The sequence below is a fragment of the Amblyomma americanum genome, chromosome 3 (assembly GCF_052857255.1).
Source record: "Amblyomma americanum isolate KBUSLIRL-KWMA chromosome 3, ASM5285725v1, whole genome shotgun sequence".
In the NCBI taxonomy this organism is placed as follows: domain Eukaryota; kingdom Metazoa; phylum Arthropoda; class Arachnida; order Ixodida; family Ixodidae; genus Amblyomma; species Amblyomma americanum.
Window position 1 is genome coordinate 91,101,872 of NC_135499.1, and position 16,150 is coordinate 91,118,021.

A 16,150-nucleotide genomic window follows, 5' to 3' on the forward strand; every position below is an offset into this window, starting at 1 on the left:
CACACACGCTCTAAGGGTGTCTGGGAGCGCAAGCAAAAGTGCGGGAAGTGGTGACATATTCTGGCGTCCGCGACCCGTGTTTGGTACTTTGTAGTCGCAGAGAACGGAGAAAATTTCGGAAAGAGTTTACGAAGAGTTCGTAAATGAGCGTTTAGCAGCAGAACGATATTGTAAGTTGCCGCGCTGGAGCGGTTGGAGAGGTTCACAGAGCAGACGTTATGTGCTGCATCTGAAGAGTTCAAGATCAGAATGAATCTCAAGGAGATAGCCAAGCTAGGCCTTCAGAAAAGTCTGAAGGGAGCTGAACTTTTTCAGTGGGTGGGCCAAAAATGAAAAGAGGTTCGAGAAAAGAGAGAAAGAGAATGGCAGAGAAAACAAGAAGAAAGAGAGAGAGAAAGACAGCGCACTAAAGAATCCGGTGTGCGAGAAAGACAGCGCGCAAGAGAAGCAGCTGAGAACAAGAGACAAAAGGAACTAAAAGAAAGAGAAGAAAGAGAACGAGAATTGCAGAAGAGACGAGAAGAAGCCGTAAAGCTCGCCTTGTAGTGAGAAACTGAATTTCAAAGAGAGTATGCAATTCTTGCGAGGAAGCTTGCTGAAGTTCGGCGTTTGAACAACGTCAGGGAGCCAGTGGGGCTTATTTCCGGAGAGGCCGGGTGGAAGACTAGCGAGTCTGATTTGTAAGCAACCACGAAAGAGGTTGTAAATAGCTCCAGTAGTGAGAGTTTCGTTGAGGAACAGCCAATTCCTGCAGCTAAGATTGAAGTGGGTGAGGGCCAGACCAGAGTGTCGCTTCCTCAGGAAAGTGATAGTGTAGCTACTACCGAGGTAGTAGGCACTGAAGAGAAGGTCAGCCTGGCGCTTCACTCAGAGGAAACCTTAGGGCAGTCGCCTGAAGATGGAAATGAAAGCAGGAGCTTCACCGAAAAGTGAGAGTACTGCACGCCTAATTGTTGCAGTAGTGACCGTGAGAAAGAAAGGTCAAATGTCAAAGAGTGCGAAAGCTCTGACGCGCTTGCCACTGAGGAGAGCACCTTCAGTGAAGAACCGGAATCTGTTCCGAGTGAACCCTCGAGCAGTGAGGGGGCCTTTCCCAATGAGGAAGGTTATGAAAATTTTGCCTGTGAGAAAGGCGAAAGTGCAGTGCAAGGAATGAAGCACGAGTGCACAGAAAGTGACGAGCTCAGGAGAGGATCTCAGGAAAAATGCTCAGTGCTCAAAGAACCAAAAGCATCTGAACCAGTGGCTTCACCGCGAGAACCCAGCTCGGATGATGCAAGTGAAAATGAACCGAGCGTGCCCCGTAGAACATCTTGGAAGAAAGTAAAAAGCAAGGGCAACGAATCGTGCACAGCCAACCAGATGCTGTCTAACAGGACAGACCTTAGAGAAAGGTCAGAAAGAAACCCGGACAACAGAGAACCAATCTGAAGACCGCTCAGTCGGTTGCAAGCAAGCTGCATGAGCATGGCAGCAAAGTTAAACAGAAGCTGACACAAACGAGCCCAACCTACAGAACGGACTTATTGCAGAAGCGTAAGCGCAAACAGAAAAGTGCGCGCCGAGAAGAAGCACACGACAAGTGGAGTCGTCATGAGCGAACTGGCCTAACATCTGCTCTCAACAGACGCCCTAGCCGAAGGAAAAGAGCAACGGCTCGAAGTTTGAGCAGAAATACTCAGAGGGGTACGAGTAGGAAGCAGAGCCAGAACTGCGTTCGGAAGAGAAAACTCTGTGGAAAGAGGAAAACGAGCAGAACGCGCGAAAGGAAGAAAACTCAAAGTCGAGTTAGAAAGCGAGCCACAAACGCCTCCGAAATCTCGAGCGGGGCAAGATTATGCCGAGCCGACAGCTTACGCCGAATTCGGAAATATAGGCGCAGGAATGCCTTGAACTTGTGTGCTCCCTCTTTGTGTTGTATTAGCAAGGATCCCCGGAGATCGCGTAACTTTGCGTGTGCTGCTACCCTTTCCACTCAGCTCGCCGAAGCGGCGCCAACGGAAACACGGCCACGTGCGGCATTGATTTCTCTACAATGTCTGAGTAGTTTCTACTCACGTCGACGGAGAGGGCGTGACTTTGACAGCGCTAAAAGGATACCCTCTCCCCTTCGTTCTCGCGCCAACATCTTCGCATCGCAAGAAGGACCCAGATTTTTCTCGAAGGCTGTCTCCGCGCTCGACCAATTGGGTCGCGCGCCCGGCGTAAGAATGTGAAGGAGCTTGTGAAGTTGAAACTGCGTGTATGTGCGCGCCTGCCTTGGCGCGAACAAACAGACGCGGACTGCGCCTATAAATGAGGGGCTTCAACCGTTGTCTGTTAGCCCGAGCCGCCGTTTAAGCTTCCTAGAAGCACGCGCGCTAGACTCCCGGGAGAACACCACTCGCCCAGCCACGGACCATCGAGGCTACATGCGCCAGTCTGCGAATCGGCCCCGTCGTGCTCCTTAGGTCGTCGGACAAACGCAGTGCACGGTGATCAAATTGTGTTTTGTTTGATTGTCTCTCTTTATGTTAGTGCACTGTAGGTGCAAAGATTTTGTTGAATTGTAATCTCTCTCAAGTGTTACTTTGGACGAGTTGCATTGTATTAGTAAATCAATTTGTATGCGCTCGTACGAGTGATTGCGAAATCCTCTGTGTCGTCTCTTCGCTGTATAAACTTTGTTATGTTTTGTGAACCATTGGCTCCGACCAATTATCTGGCTTGCGACCGGTGAAAGGTCGGCATGAAACGACCAACCTCCTTGTCGTATGGTAGCTGTTCTCCGGCTGAGCTTGCCTCGCTGACTCGAGGGCATCTCCTTTGTGACCGAGTCCGCTACCCCCACACGCTCCTTAGGTGTCTGGGACCTTACGCAAAAGGTCGCGAAGTGCAGACAGCGGCATGCAGTGCACTAACTGTAATAGTGAGGGCAACTTTAGAAATTAGTTTAGCAGCTTGTTTGTCACCCTCATGCACCTATTTTACATACCAGTACATGTATTACTAGGCTGCACAAGCAATCTTTGTACCCAAGAAAGCGTATTCATAAATCTTTTTTGTCGAATTGAGTCGTTCATTGTCGATCATGTTCGACCTGTCGTGCGCTCTGACTCTAGCAGCTGCGTGCATTACACTTCAATCATAGAAGACCCTCGGCAAGCAGTGCAATATTATTCCTTTAGCTGCAATGTGCAATGCATATCTGCGGTTTTCAGTGACACCGCTTTCAGAGCCCTGCGCTGTTGCTAGTGTTTATTCAACGAGGATTAAGCATCGTTGGAAGACGCAGTTGGACTCTATTTTGCGCTGCGAGCAGTCGACATAATCAAGGAGAAAGTGTGCGCATATATAATTCAAAATATTTTAATCAAAGATGCAGATGTCCGCGCCGACAATATTTTGCAGCCGCGGATACCGATTGCAGGAATCCTGAAAATATAAAACTTCCAAACCTCAGTGTTTATCAACTGTTTGTATTACATCACCAAGGCACATTAAGGGGCATAACATGCGACCACGACCGCACAGCATTACAGGAAAACAGCGCGTGGAACTTAGCAACAGCTCATCGTTCGATAGAAATTTTTAGCGCTTCTGAATGTAATTGGTCTTGAGAACACATGAACAGGGGACGTAGAAAAATAAGCAGTAATGGACGTATGATTCTGTGAGTGCTCTTAGCTCGCCGGGGCGTGAGCGACCGAGGTTAGTAGATAAAGCGCACTGAGTGCTCATGGCCGCGATCTCCCGCAAATTAATTAAAGCGCTTCTTCGCGTGGACTGCAGGCTTGATCAACACACGCCTTGGCCAGCTGAAAAATTTTGCCTCCTCTATTAAGTTCTTTAAGTCGTCGTCGGTATGTTCACGTCCGACCGCTACGCGCTATCGGCAAGTTAATAAATGCTCGGAATCGACTTCAGATTTTGTCCACAGAGAACAAAGGCCCTGGCCCGCATTTTAATTCATACGCAAATTACCCATAAAGCTGTCTGAGAAATGAGCGCAGTAAGAAGAATCTTCGCACTGGCAGGCTTGCTGCCACACGTTACCTCGCGTAGCATTTGATGTTATTAAACCTTGGGACAAATTTAAAAAATTAAATAAGCAAGAAGCTTAAACGTACCTGGTTCCTGCACCCATCGGAGCGTCCTCCCAGAGCGCACAACATAGCGCAACAGTGCGTCGGCATTGCACATTTTTAACGATGCGCAGCCGGGTTAACTCCAACGTTGGGCAGCGGTTTCGTTTTCTCTGCCAAACCAACATGGCTGGCCTTGTTCTCGGAGCGCCAAGGGATGGCGCATATCGTCTATTGGCTCAACTCTGGAAAGGAGCTACTGAATCTTTCCTCCCGAAGTGCGAAAATATGAAACGCAATGCTCGTCTCTAATATGTTCCAATTCCTGCGCAAACACATTGCTTTTCGTGTCCCACACTTCCCATGAGTACTCTAACATTGGACACACCAACGTTTTATATGAAGTTAGATTTGTTTCACTTCAGGTAAAATTTAGTGTTCACCTGAGGCAGCCTAACTTCTTATTAGCTTTAACAACAATGGACAGGACACGTGGCCCCCAATGAAAGTTCTAGCTCACAGTCATCTCTAGGTATCAAAATTCATTTGTGCGTGGGAACGTGTTTCCTTCTGCGGATTAACCAAACTCTAGCGGTGGACGTTTGTGTGACGTAGTCATGAATGTTGATTTATTGCGGCTTAATGACGCTTTCAATAATTTTCACCAGTCACTGATCTTACCCAAGTACTAATTATGTAAATTGGTCGTCTACTGTCTCAATGTGGATGTAAATGATGCTGTCGTCTGCAAATAATCCTAATTTAATCAACCTGTTCGCCCTTTTTTTCATTAATGTAGAGCAGGAACAATTAAAGTCCAAGTACCGAACTTTGCGGTACCCCCAATCTTAATTGACATGTGCTGGACATATTTGCGGTGATGAATACGAACTGTCCATCGTACCAGTTATTCTCTTTTGAAACATGCCTCATCTTGGAGTTAAGTTGCCATAGGCCTTCGCAAAAATTGAGAAATATACAGTTATCGGTCGCTTGCGATCACCAAACCCTCAGAAGTCATGCGTAAGTTCTACTAATAGTGTTACTGTTGACTGGCGCCGTTGAAAGTTATGTTTAAGTGGATTTATTATGTTATTATCGGTTAAGTGTTGTCGGACATGGAAGGATCCCTCGTCTCCTCTCTCCTGAGAAGAGCAAAGTGAATCTGCTCCTCCGAAGCGGAGAAAAAAGCAGAAGCCACCGTTCTCGCCGACCTACAGAAGAATGGCTACATACGTATCTTTATTCAACGCGTTGGTCGCCGTGAAGCTCGGAGGACAAGAGAACTAGCGAACAATGAAACAACGAAACGCGTGCGCGTTGTGCTTCCATATGTGAGGGGATGAGCCAGCGATGGCGTAGAGGTAGAACATCCGCCTCGCGTGCAAGAGGACCGGGGTTCAAATCCTGGTGCCGCGCATTGCTCCACCGGGTTTAAAAAAAAAAAATCCGCGTGTCGATGGAATTGCATAATCAGGCCTGGAGTGCGGCCTTATCTCGGTGACCAGAACCGACAACGCACTCTCTCACCAGAGCAGGATTTGGCCACCCTGGTGTAGTACTTGGCCACAACCTTCTATGATCAAACCAATTAACCCTCGGCCCTCAGTCCCCAGCGGCTGCAGAGCAACTGACCACGGCGGCGGTCAGACCTGTGACGCAGCGGAGGGTGTTAAGCATCTCTGGCTCCGGACAGGCCGCCATTGGAATCTGAACCTGGCAACGTTTAACGCTAGAACTTTAGCTAGTGAGGCTAGCCTAGCAGTGCTGTTCGAGGAACTAGCGGGAATTAAATGGGATGTGATAGGGCTTAGCGAAGTTAGGAGGACAGGTGAGGCGTATACAGTACTAAAGGACGGACACATACTGTGCTATCGCGGGTTAGAGGGTAGACGAGAACCAGGTGTGGGTTTCCTCATTAATAAGGATATAGCTGGCAACGTAGAGGAGTTCTACAGTATTAACGAGAGGGTAGCAGCTATAGTAATTAGGCTGAATAGGAGGTACAAGCTGAAAGTGGTGCAGGCCTACGCACCCACATCCAGCCATGATGACCAGACCGTTGAAAGCTTCTATGAGGACGTAGAATCAGCAATGAATAGAGCAAAATCGCAGTACACTATACTGATGGGCGACTTCAATGCGAAGGTGGGCAAGAAGCAGGCTGACGACCACGCGGTAGGTGACTATGGGATAGGCTCTAGAAATAGCAGGGGAGAGTTATTAGTCGAATTCGCGGATAGAAATAATTTACGGATCATGAATACCTTCTTCCGCAAACGAGAAAACAGGAAGTGGACCTGGAAGAGCCCCAATGGTGAGATTAAAAATGAAATAGACTTCATACTATGCGCTAAACCTGGCATCATTCAGGATGTGGCCGTCCTCGGAAGGGTGCGTTGCAGCGACCATAGAATGGTAAGGTCTAGAATTAGCCTAGACTTGAAGAGGGAACGGAAGAAGCTAGCGAAGAAGAAGACCATTAACGAGTTAGCCGTAAGAGGGAAAGCACAGGAGTTTAGGATAGCGCTGCAAAACAGATACTCGGCTTTAACTGAGGAAGATGATCTTGATGTTCATTCAATGCACGATAACCTGACATCAATAATTACGGAGTGCGCAGTAGAAGTAGGCGGCAGGACAGTTCGAAAAGATACCGGGAAGCTATCTCAGGTGACGAAAGATCTGATTAAGAAGCGCCAAAACATGAAGGCATCTAACACTACCGATAGAATAGAACTAACGGAGCTATCAAAGTTAATAAATAAGCGCAAGGTAGCCGACATAAGGAAGTTTAATATGGAGAGAATCGAGCATGCTCTAAAGAACGGAGATAGCCTAAAAACAGTGAAGAGGAAACTAGGCATAGGTAAAAACCAGATGTATGCATTAAGAGACAAGCAGGGCAATGTCATTAGCAATATGGATAAGATAGTTAACGTAGCCGAAGAGTTCTACACAGACCTGTACAGTAGCCAATGTAATCAGAACGCTAATGAGAAAGACAGCAGTGCACAGCAATGCGTTATCCCGCCAGTAGCGAAAGATGAAGTAAAGAAAGCCTTAGAAGCAATGAAAAGGGGAAAAGCAGCTGGGGAGGATCAGGTAACAGCAGATCTGTTGAAGGATGGAGGGGACATCGTGCTAGAAAAACTAGCCACCCTGTATACGCAATGCCTTATGACCTCGACTGTACCAGAAGCTTGGAAGAATGCAAATATTATCTTAATTCATAAGAAGGGAGACGCCAAGGACTTGAAAAATTGCACGCCGATCAGCTTACTATCCGTTGCCTACAAAGTATTTACTAAGGTAATCGCTAATAGAGTCAGGGCAACGTTAGACTTTAATCAACCAAATGATCAGGCAGGCTTTCGTAAAGGATATTCTACAATAGATCATATTCACACCATCAATCAGGTGATAGAGAAATGCGCAGAATATAACCAACCTATATATATAGCTTTCATTGATTACGAGAAAGCATTCGACTCAGTGGAAACCTCAGCAGTCATACAGGCATTGCGTAATCAGGGGGTAGAAGAGCCTTATGTCAAAATACTGGAAGATATATATAGCAACTGCACAGCTACTATAGTCCTCCATAAAGTCAGCAATAAAATTCCAATAAGGAAGGGCGTCAGGCAAGGAGACACAATCTCGCCAATGCTGTTCACCGCATGTTTGCAGGAGGTATTTCGAGGCCTGAATTGGGAACAGTTGGGAATAAGAATAAATGGAGAATACCTAAATAATCTGAGATTTGCTGATGACATTGCCTTGCTGAGTCACTCAGGAGGTGAACTGCAAATCATGATCAACGAGTTAGACAGGCAGAGCAGATCGATGGGTCTAAAAATTAACATGCAGAAAACCAAGGTAATGTTCAACAGCCTAGCAAGGGAACAACAGTTCACAATTGGCAGCGAGAGCCTAGAAATTGTGCCGGAATACGTCTACTTAGGGCAGGTAGTGACAGCTGATCCGGATCATGAGAGGGAGATAACTAGAAGGATAAGAATGGGGTGGAGCGCATATGGCAAATTCTCGCAGATCATGAGTGGCAGTTTACCAATTTCCCTCAAGAGGAAAGTGTACAACAGCACAATCTTACCGGTACTCACCTACGGGGCAGAAACGTGGAGGCTAACGAAAAGAGTTCAGCTTAAGTTAAGGACAACGCAGCGAGCCATGGAAAGAAAAATGATAGGTGTAACGTTAAGAGATCGGAAGCGGGCAGAGTGGGTGAGGGAACAAACACGGGTTAATGACATCCTAGTCGAAATCAAGAGAAAGAAATGGGCTTGGGCAGGGCATGTAATGCGAAGGCAAGATAACCGCTGGTCTTTAAGGGTAACGGAGTGGGTTCCAAGAGAAAGTAAGCGTAGCAGGGGGCGGCAGAAGGTTAGATGGGCGGATGAGATTAAGAAGTTTGCAGGCAAAGGGTGGATGCAGCTGGCAAAGGATAGGGTTAATTGGAGGGACATGGGAGAGGCCTTTGCCCTGCAGTGGGTGTAGTAGGGCTGATGATGATGTGAGGGGAACCAGCGAGGAATTACCACGCATTATCGGAAAGCATGGACTCTACGTGGCTGAAAAACCTGTTTGGACAATCAGCCACTTACTACGACCAAAAGACCACGTCCCAAGAGAAAAACAACCGAGTGTTGTCTACAAAATCCTATGCTCAGAGTGCCCGGCTTCATACATCGCCGTAAAAATGCGAAAATGTCATCCGGGTAATGAATTCAGTAGCCAACCCCCTCGCCTAACACTGCGAGCGCGCCGACCACCGGATAACCTTCGAGGAGGTGAGCGTCTTGGCCGTGGAGCCAAACCTGTTCAAGAGGCCACATGTGGAGTTATGGCACATCCGGCTCACAAAGGAGGCGACAAATGGGACTCCAGTAACGCTCCCTTCCGCGTACATTAGTGGACTGCGCCACGTGCTAACAAAGGGAGAGAGAAGGAAGCAACCCGCTGCTGCTGCTGGCGCACTTTAGTCACCGCTTAAGAGTGGACCAAGTTGGTACCGATGCGTTGGGTAAAGGTAAAAGATTTTGGTTGGCGTCAGTTTTCTCTCTACAGACGATGAACACTCTGCAGACGATGAATACAAATTTTTCCACCCAGACTTTGGGCTGGAGGCGCAGCGACGTGGATGGCTCCTGTAACATCACATTACGAGCTCGCCATTTCAAAGGGTGCTGAAGTACGAGCTCACCTTTCAACCTCAGACGCCCGATATCCATCAGAGAGGCTCCACAATAGTGAATGTGGTCTTAGGAGACTCCGATGAGACAAGTGAAAGGGGTCGCTTGTACTGGGCGTGTCATGCTAATAAAACGACAATTCAATGGACCCCAACAACACCCTATTGAACACAAAATAGTAAGGTTTCAAGACGGCAGCATCACTCGCCCTTTCCTTTGAATTTCAGAGGGCACGTACAAGAGAAGCTGAAAACTTTTTCGAATAAAGAAATTTGCTTTTGTGCCATCTCGACTCTGTCTGCCGCAACGCAGTTAGGGTTAGAATTATTGCGCTGGGTGAGCGCCGTTATTGCAGGAACTGAGTTATCTACACATTCGTGTGCTGTGCGATGTCAGTGCACGTAAAAGATCCCCAGGTGGTCGAAATTATTCCGGAGCACTCCACTACGGCACCTCTTCTTCCTTTCTTCTTTCACTCCCTCCTTTATCCCTTCCCTTACGGCGCGGTTCAGGTGTTTAACGATATATGAGACAGATACTGCACCATTTCCTTTCCCCCCCAAAACCAATTATTATTATTATTATTATTATTATTATTATTTATTATTATTATTATTATTATTATTAATATTAATATTATTATTATTATTATTATTATTATTATTATTATTATTATTATTATTATTATTATTATTATTATTATTATTATTATTATTATTATTATTATTATTATTATTATTGTCTACACCATAGCGACTATATACACACTCTAAGTGAGGTGACAGAGAAATACGCGGAATATAACCAACCTCGATATAAAGCGTTCATTGATTACGAGAAAGCATTTGATTCAGTGAAAACTTCAGCAGTCATGCATGTATTTTGGAATAAGGGTGCACAAGTTTTTAGTGTGAAAATACTGGAAGATATAACTCCGTGTCTACCATAGTTCATAACGTTAACAATAAAATTTAATAATAAAGGGTGTCAAACAGGGAGACACGATCTGGGGATACGATCTCGACAATGCTATTCAACGCCTATTTACGGGAAGCGTTCTAAGGCCTGGATTCTGAAGAATTGAGAATAAAAGTAATGGAGAATACATTTGTAATTTTCGATTCGCTCATGACATTTCATTGCTATGTCACTCAGGAGATGAGCTGCAAAGCATGATGAATGAGTCAGACAGGCAGAGTACAAGGGACGGTATTAAAATTAACACGCTGAAAACCAAAAATAATGCTCAACGGGAGGCAAACCAAATATAATGCTCAATAATGCTGGGAGGCTTTAATGGCCAGCCAGAAAGAAGAAGAACAAAAAGAAGTCATCCGTCTGGCTTTGGACACCGCTGAATCCCAAGGGATCCCAGCCTGCTGAAAGGGGAGGAAGATGACGGCGGTCAAGACTCGTCGTTGTCGCCCTCTGATTCCTTGACGGGTGCAAATAAAGTTATTTCATCATCATCATCAACGGTCTTGCATGAGAACAGTTCACAATTAATAACGAGGTGCTAGGAGTTTTAAGGAAATACGCCTACTTAGGGCTGGCAGTGCCCACCAATTCGTATTTATTTATTTATTTATTTATTTATTTATTTATTTATTTATTTATTTTTATTTTACAATACTGCCTCTCTCAGCCGAGAGCCTAGCAGAAGGGCATAAAAAATGAATTCTTCTACGCATACAAGTATACGTGTGAGTGACACAAATCACAAAGAAACAACATAATTCATCAAAATACAAGAGACAAGGTAATAGAAGCATACAATAGAAAACAACGTAGTATATAATGACAACTGTGCTCGTCATAGTCATAAGCAAAAACGAGAAAGTTTAAAGAAGCAACTGCATTTCAATTCTACTTATTGAGAGTGCTACCAAAAATAGAATCGCGAACAAACGTTAGAAGATCTTAATAAACTTTTGTGATTAACTCTAACTGTGAAACAAACCCGGATAATGAATTTGTTGTTGTTAATGATGAGCTAAGTTCATTCCATTCTCTGATCACGCGAGGAAAAAATGGGTACCTGAATGTGTCGTTAGAGAAAGAATACTTAGTTAGCGTATGCTCGTGTTGATACCGTGTTTTTCTAGCTTGCGAATATGAAATGTACTGGGTGGTATTCATTTTATACTGACAATGCAGAATTCTAAAAAGGAACTTAAGTCGAGCTTGTTTTGCTCTCGACAATAGTGTGTTAAGGCCTGAACAAGCTAAGAGACGCGAGGGTGAGTCAGTAGGACGGTATTTGCTGTGAACGAACCTTACGGCTTTTCTTTGTACGCCTTCAAATTTAGCTATGTTGCTGTGTAAGGAAACCAAACTGTGTTAGCGTATTCTGAAATAGGTCTCACAAATGTTGTTACGCAAGAAGCTTAATATTCATTAGAGCGAGCTTTAGGCGCCTTTTTAGATACAATAGCTTTCGCAGTGCAGTAGATGTAATATTAGCTATGTGTGTTTCCCATTTGAGGTTAGATGTAAATGTTATGCCTAAGTATTTATGTTGATCGACCTTCGAAAGAGGCATGTTTTGTTATCATCAGAGGGAAATAACGAGAAGAATAGGAATGAAGTGGAGCGCATAGGGCAGGTTCTCTCAGGTCATGAATGGCAGCTTACCAATATCCCTCAAGAGAAAAGTACCCAACATCTGTATCTTACCGGTACTCGCTTATGAGGCAGAAACGTGGAGGCGAAAGAAGAGGGTTCAGCTTAAGGACAACGCAGCGAGGTATTGAAAAAAGTGGTAGATGAAATGTTAAGAGACCGGAAGCCGGTGAAGCGGATGAGGAGGCAAACACAGATTAATGTCATCTCAGTCGAAATCAAGAGGAAGAAATTGGCTTGGGCAGAGCATGTAATGGGAATGCTAGCTAGCGGCTGCTCCTCAAAGGTAACGGACTGGATTCCAATAGAAGGCAAGCGTAGCAGGGGACGCCGGAAAGTTAGGTGGGTGGAAGAGAATAAGAAGTTCGTGGGGCTACGATGGCCACAGCTTGCCGAGGACAGGGTTAATTGGTGAGGCATGGGAAAGGCTTTACCTTGGAGTAGGCGTAGTCACATTGATGAGGATGATGAAAATGCCGAAACGAACCAGGCTATGAGGGAAACCAAATTGGAGGGATTCGAATAATTTTGGGCACATGGGGTTTTCTTGAACTTACTCTTACAGAGCACACAGTACAGGTGCCTCTGGCATTTTGCCTTCATTTTGTGGGGATTGTATCCCCGTCTTTCGGGTTGCAACCGACCACCATAACAACTGATCTAACGCGGCGGCTTAGTAAAAACACTTCCGACGAGCACCATGAACTATTGCGTTAAGAGCCTGTTCTAACTTGCCAGCAGTGCTTGTTACAGGGGTACACAGGATGTCCCACTTCCTCGCCTTCTGAAAGTAATAAATGTTGTGCCTCTTGCGACTCCTTTTGTATCTTACAGTGCTTTTCAGCTGGCGCGTGTCCAGCAAGTGGCCACGCCTCTCGTGGAGTGGTCGATTTTTCAGCGCGCTTTAAAATGCATAAATGCTTCGCGGCGTCTTGCACTCCGTCCTTTACCACCGTCCACAATATACGGTTTTCGCCATTTTGCCCATTACGCCGTTGCCTGCCCGAAGTTTAAATCTAACTCGAAATTAATCCGCCTTAGGCAGTATTTCTACGTTCAGCTGCACCTTACACGTCGGAAGCAGCTTCTTGCCGCATCATGACATGCATAGCTACGCGCATAGACTGCGTGAAATATTCAGCGATGGCTGTGGTTCAGCCTTATTGCATATCACAGTCTGTTGCTCATTCTGTTCCATCAAGCATTAGTGGACCTCCTGGTTGAGCCCACCAACATAACAAACAGGGGCCAATAGCTCGGGTTCATTTTGCTCGCGTAGCTAACCAACTTTCTCGCTCGTCTGAAAATCTGAGCCACTAGAAGACCAACCAGCTACTCACTCATCCGTTCCTTTACCTCATAACATAGAAAACACACTTCTCTCCCGGTCGGAAGTAAACATTCTACTTAATAAATATACTACGGTGGCCTAGGGCACTAACTCAGCTTTGGAAAGCAAAAATTAAGCCGTTGATCGCTGGCTTGGAAAGACACTTCCCTGTTTGTAAACATACAAAAATTTAGGGACATGCTTTTACAGGTGTTCCTCGCGCTGACTTACAGTAAGAGACTTCGCTGTGTTTTAGTGAACAACTACTTCTTCTAATTCTTGTTCATCGATAGACCACCGAGGAAGGGAAGCCCTGGAGTTTCTCATTACAGGATGGGACAGCTGGCTTCGGCGCAACGCAAAGTTGTTAATTTCCGGGCTGAGTAGTTCAGGTGGCGTGATTTTTTCATACTAAGCCAAAAATAGTGAACCTAGTATCTGCTCGTTTTCGCTAGCAGTTTGGAACATCACGGCTCACGGAATACGCTGAAGACGTCTTCCGTCTTTCTCAATTATGCCCTAGCAGACCCCTCACAGCTTCTTGATAACTTGCCAAATTAAAACCTCGCTTCTGCTTAACGCGGAAACTTGGGCTAGTTGGACAGCGTTTGAAATCATTTTTGCTACCGCTTAGTGAACACACAGACAAAGCCGTTTACATAACTGTCCTGTGTATTTGTGTTCTTTGTCTGTGTGTTCACTAAGCGCTAGCAAAACTGATTCCTCGCTTCTTCGCTAGCAGTTTGGTACATCACGGCTCACCGGATACACTGAAGACGTCTTCCGTCTTTCTCTTCTGTTCTAGCTGACCACTCGCAGCTTTCTGATAACTTGTCACATTGGAACCTCACTTCTTCAATCGGAGGAATCGATTCTCAGTAGTACCCGCAATTATGTACCAGGCTAGCAGGAAGAAATGAGAGAAAAGCAAACCTACGAGTGGTTTTAATCATAAGGCAGGAAGTGCTACACTACAAATGTTAAAGTCTCAACCTTCTCCTTTACTGTTTCTCTCCCTTTTCAGTGTTACAGCCAGTACATACTGTCCCAAAGAGCCAAGTGAAGAGGAACAACGGGAGCACCCCTGTGTCGGGGCTGTATGTTCTTTTATTATATTCTGCACTGCTCTCTGCATGCATACTGCATCCCACATAATAGAGGTGCTTGTACGCTTACAGTTTGCCATATCACAGATTCACGTTTCACTATTTATGGCGAGGAATGCGTAGACCTGCCAAAATTAGTTTTTCGATACTTAGCGAAACTTACCGACGAGCAGGAGTAGTCTTAAAATTCATTTTTCCACGTTCAACAATGTTATTTGTGGTCATGCAAACGTTCAACGCAATGAAAGTTTATCCCTGTGGCGTGAAATGTTCTGCACGTTGGGGCCAGAAGTGTCGGCACCACATTTGCTGCATTCTGCGTCTGTGATTGCGTCGAACTGCTAGAAACATTTAAACGCCAGGAATGTTGAGGTGCAAGCGCGCAACGTTACAGCATTTTAGACAGCCTTCTCTTGGGTGCCGTTTACATAACTGCGGATCCCCTTAATATCTGCGTTGTCCGCGCCCTTTTCACCCACCTAACCATGATGATAATATCTTGAACACCCATTGTGTGTTGTGCGCCGGACTACGCGTGACGAATATCGTCACTTGTATGCTTTTTAAAGCACAATCAGTGCAAGCCATTCTTCATTCTTCTCAGTAGCTGAATCATTGCAAACGCTTTTGCCAAATGTATGTGCATGAAATCCTAATTCTACTTGGTCTCCAAGCAAACGATGCAATCCTCGTACTTGTGTTTTGGTGCCATGAATAGCAGAGGAATCATGGTGCAAGTGCATGGCGCGCCTGTGAGGAGAAAAGCGTTATCTGGAACATGGAGTTGCCCCGCCGCGGTGGCTCAGTGGTTAGGGCGCTCGACTACTGATCCGGAGTTCCCGGGTTCGAACCCGACCGCGGCGGCTGCGTTTTTATGGAGGAAAAACGCTAAGGCGCCCATGTGCTGTGCGATGTCAGTGCACGCTAAAGATCCCCAGGTGGTCGAAATTATTCCGGAGCCCTCCACTACGGACCTATTTGTTCCTCTCTTTTTTCACTCCCTCCTTTATTCCTTCCCTTACGGCGCGGTTCAGGTGTTCAACGATATATGAGACAGATACTGCGCCATTTCCTTTCCACCAAAAACCAATTATTATTATTATTAACATGGAGTTGCTTAATAGTACCTGGGAAGAAAACTGGCGCAGCAGCACTTCAACTGCTGAGGAGATGTGCATGAATGCCTGGAAGATGATGTTTGAGATTTCGCTCGGCTATTGTTCGGCATGACGCGTAGATTCAGTTGTAACAATAGCCGTCTCTTCGAGGAAAACATTGAATGTATGCGGTGTAAGTTTGCATATTGGTCTATAGCTTGTAATAAATAAAATGTTTAAATTGGAAAACTCAATACTAAAATCATATTACCTGCGCAAGGACGTTAGTCTTGTCTGGCGCTGCTGCCCGTCGTGAGGCATAATTAATCTTTTCCACGCAAGACTGCCCGATCGAAATTAGAATCCTCGTCTGCCAGCATTCCAGCTGCAGATGAAGTGCCGCCAATGAAGTAAGTGCTCTTTAAAAAATCACATAGACGGCGGCACGACATTTTCTTCCTGGTAATTTGGAGAAACTATGATCCGATTGGAGTATTTTACCGGTTAAAATTGACACAAAACCTTCTTCTAGAAAATCACCTCCACTACACGTCAAATTTACGTGAAATATTTACATTGATAGATAGGACAGTTAACGCAAAGAAGGAATTTTATAATGTCTTCATACCGCTAACAAGGCTACTTAATTTCTTGATGCCCATGTTATCCCAGTAAAATTATGTTTACACTGGGAACTCGCCTGCACGTATAAGCCGTA

General features: G+C 45.5%; 1 long non-coding RNA gene across 1 annotated transcript in view; it reads left to right on the plus strand.

Annotated features, from left to right (window-relative positions):
* LOC144123145 (uncharacterized) overlaps positions 1-16,150 on the plus strand; it is a 53,857-nt gene that overhangs the window by 35,308 nt on the left and 2,399 nt on the right. Inside the window, exon 3 of the long non-coding RNA XR_013313024.1 lies at positions 14,254-14,326. This is a non-coding gene — a long non-coding RNA (uncharacterized LOC144123145). The remainder of the gene's footprint in view (positions 1-14,253; positions 14,327-16,150) is intronic.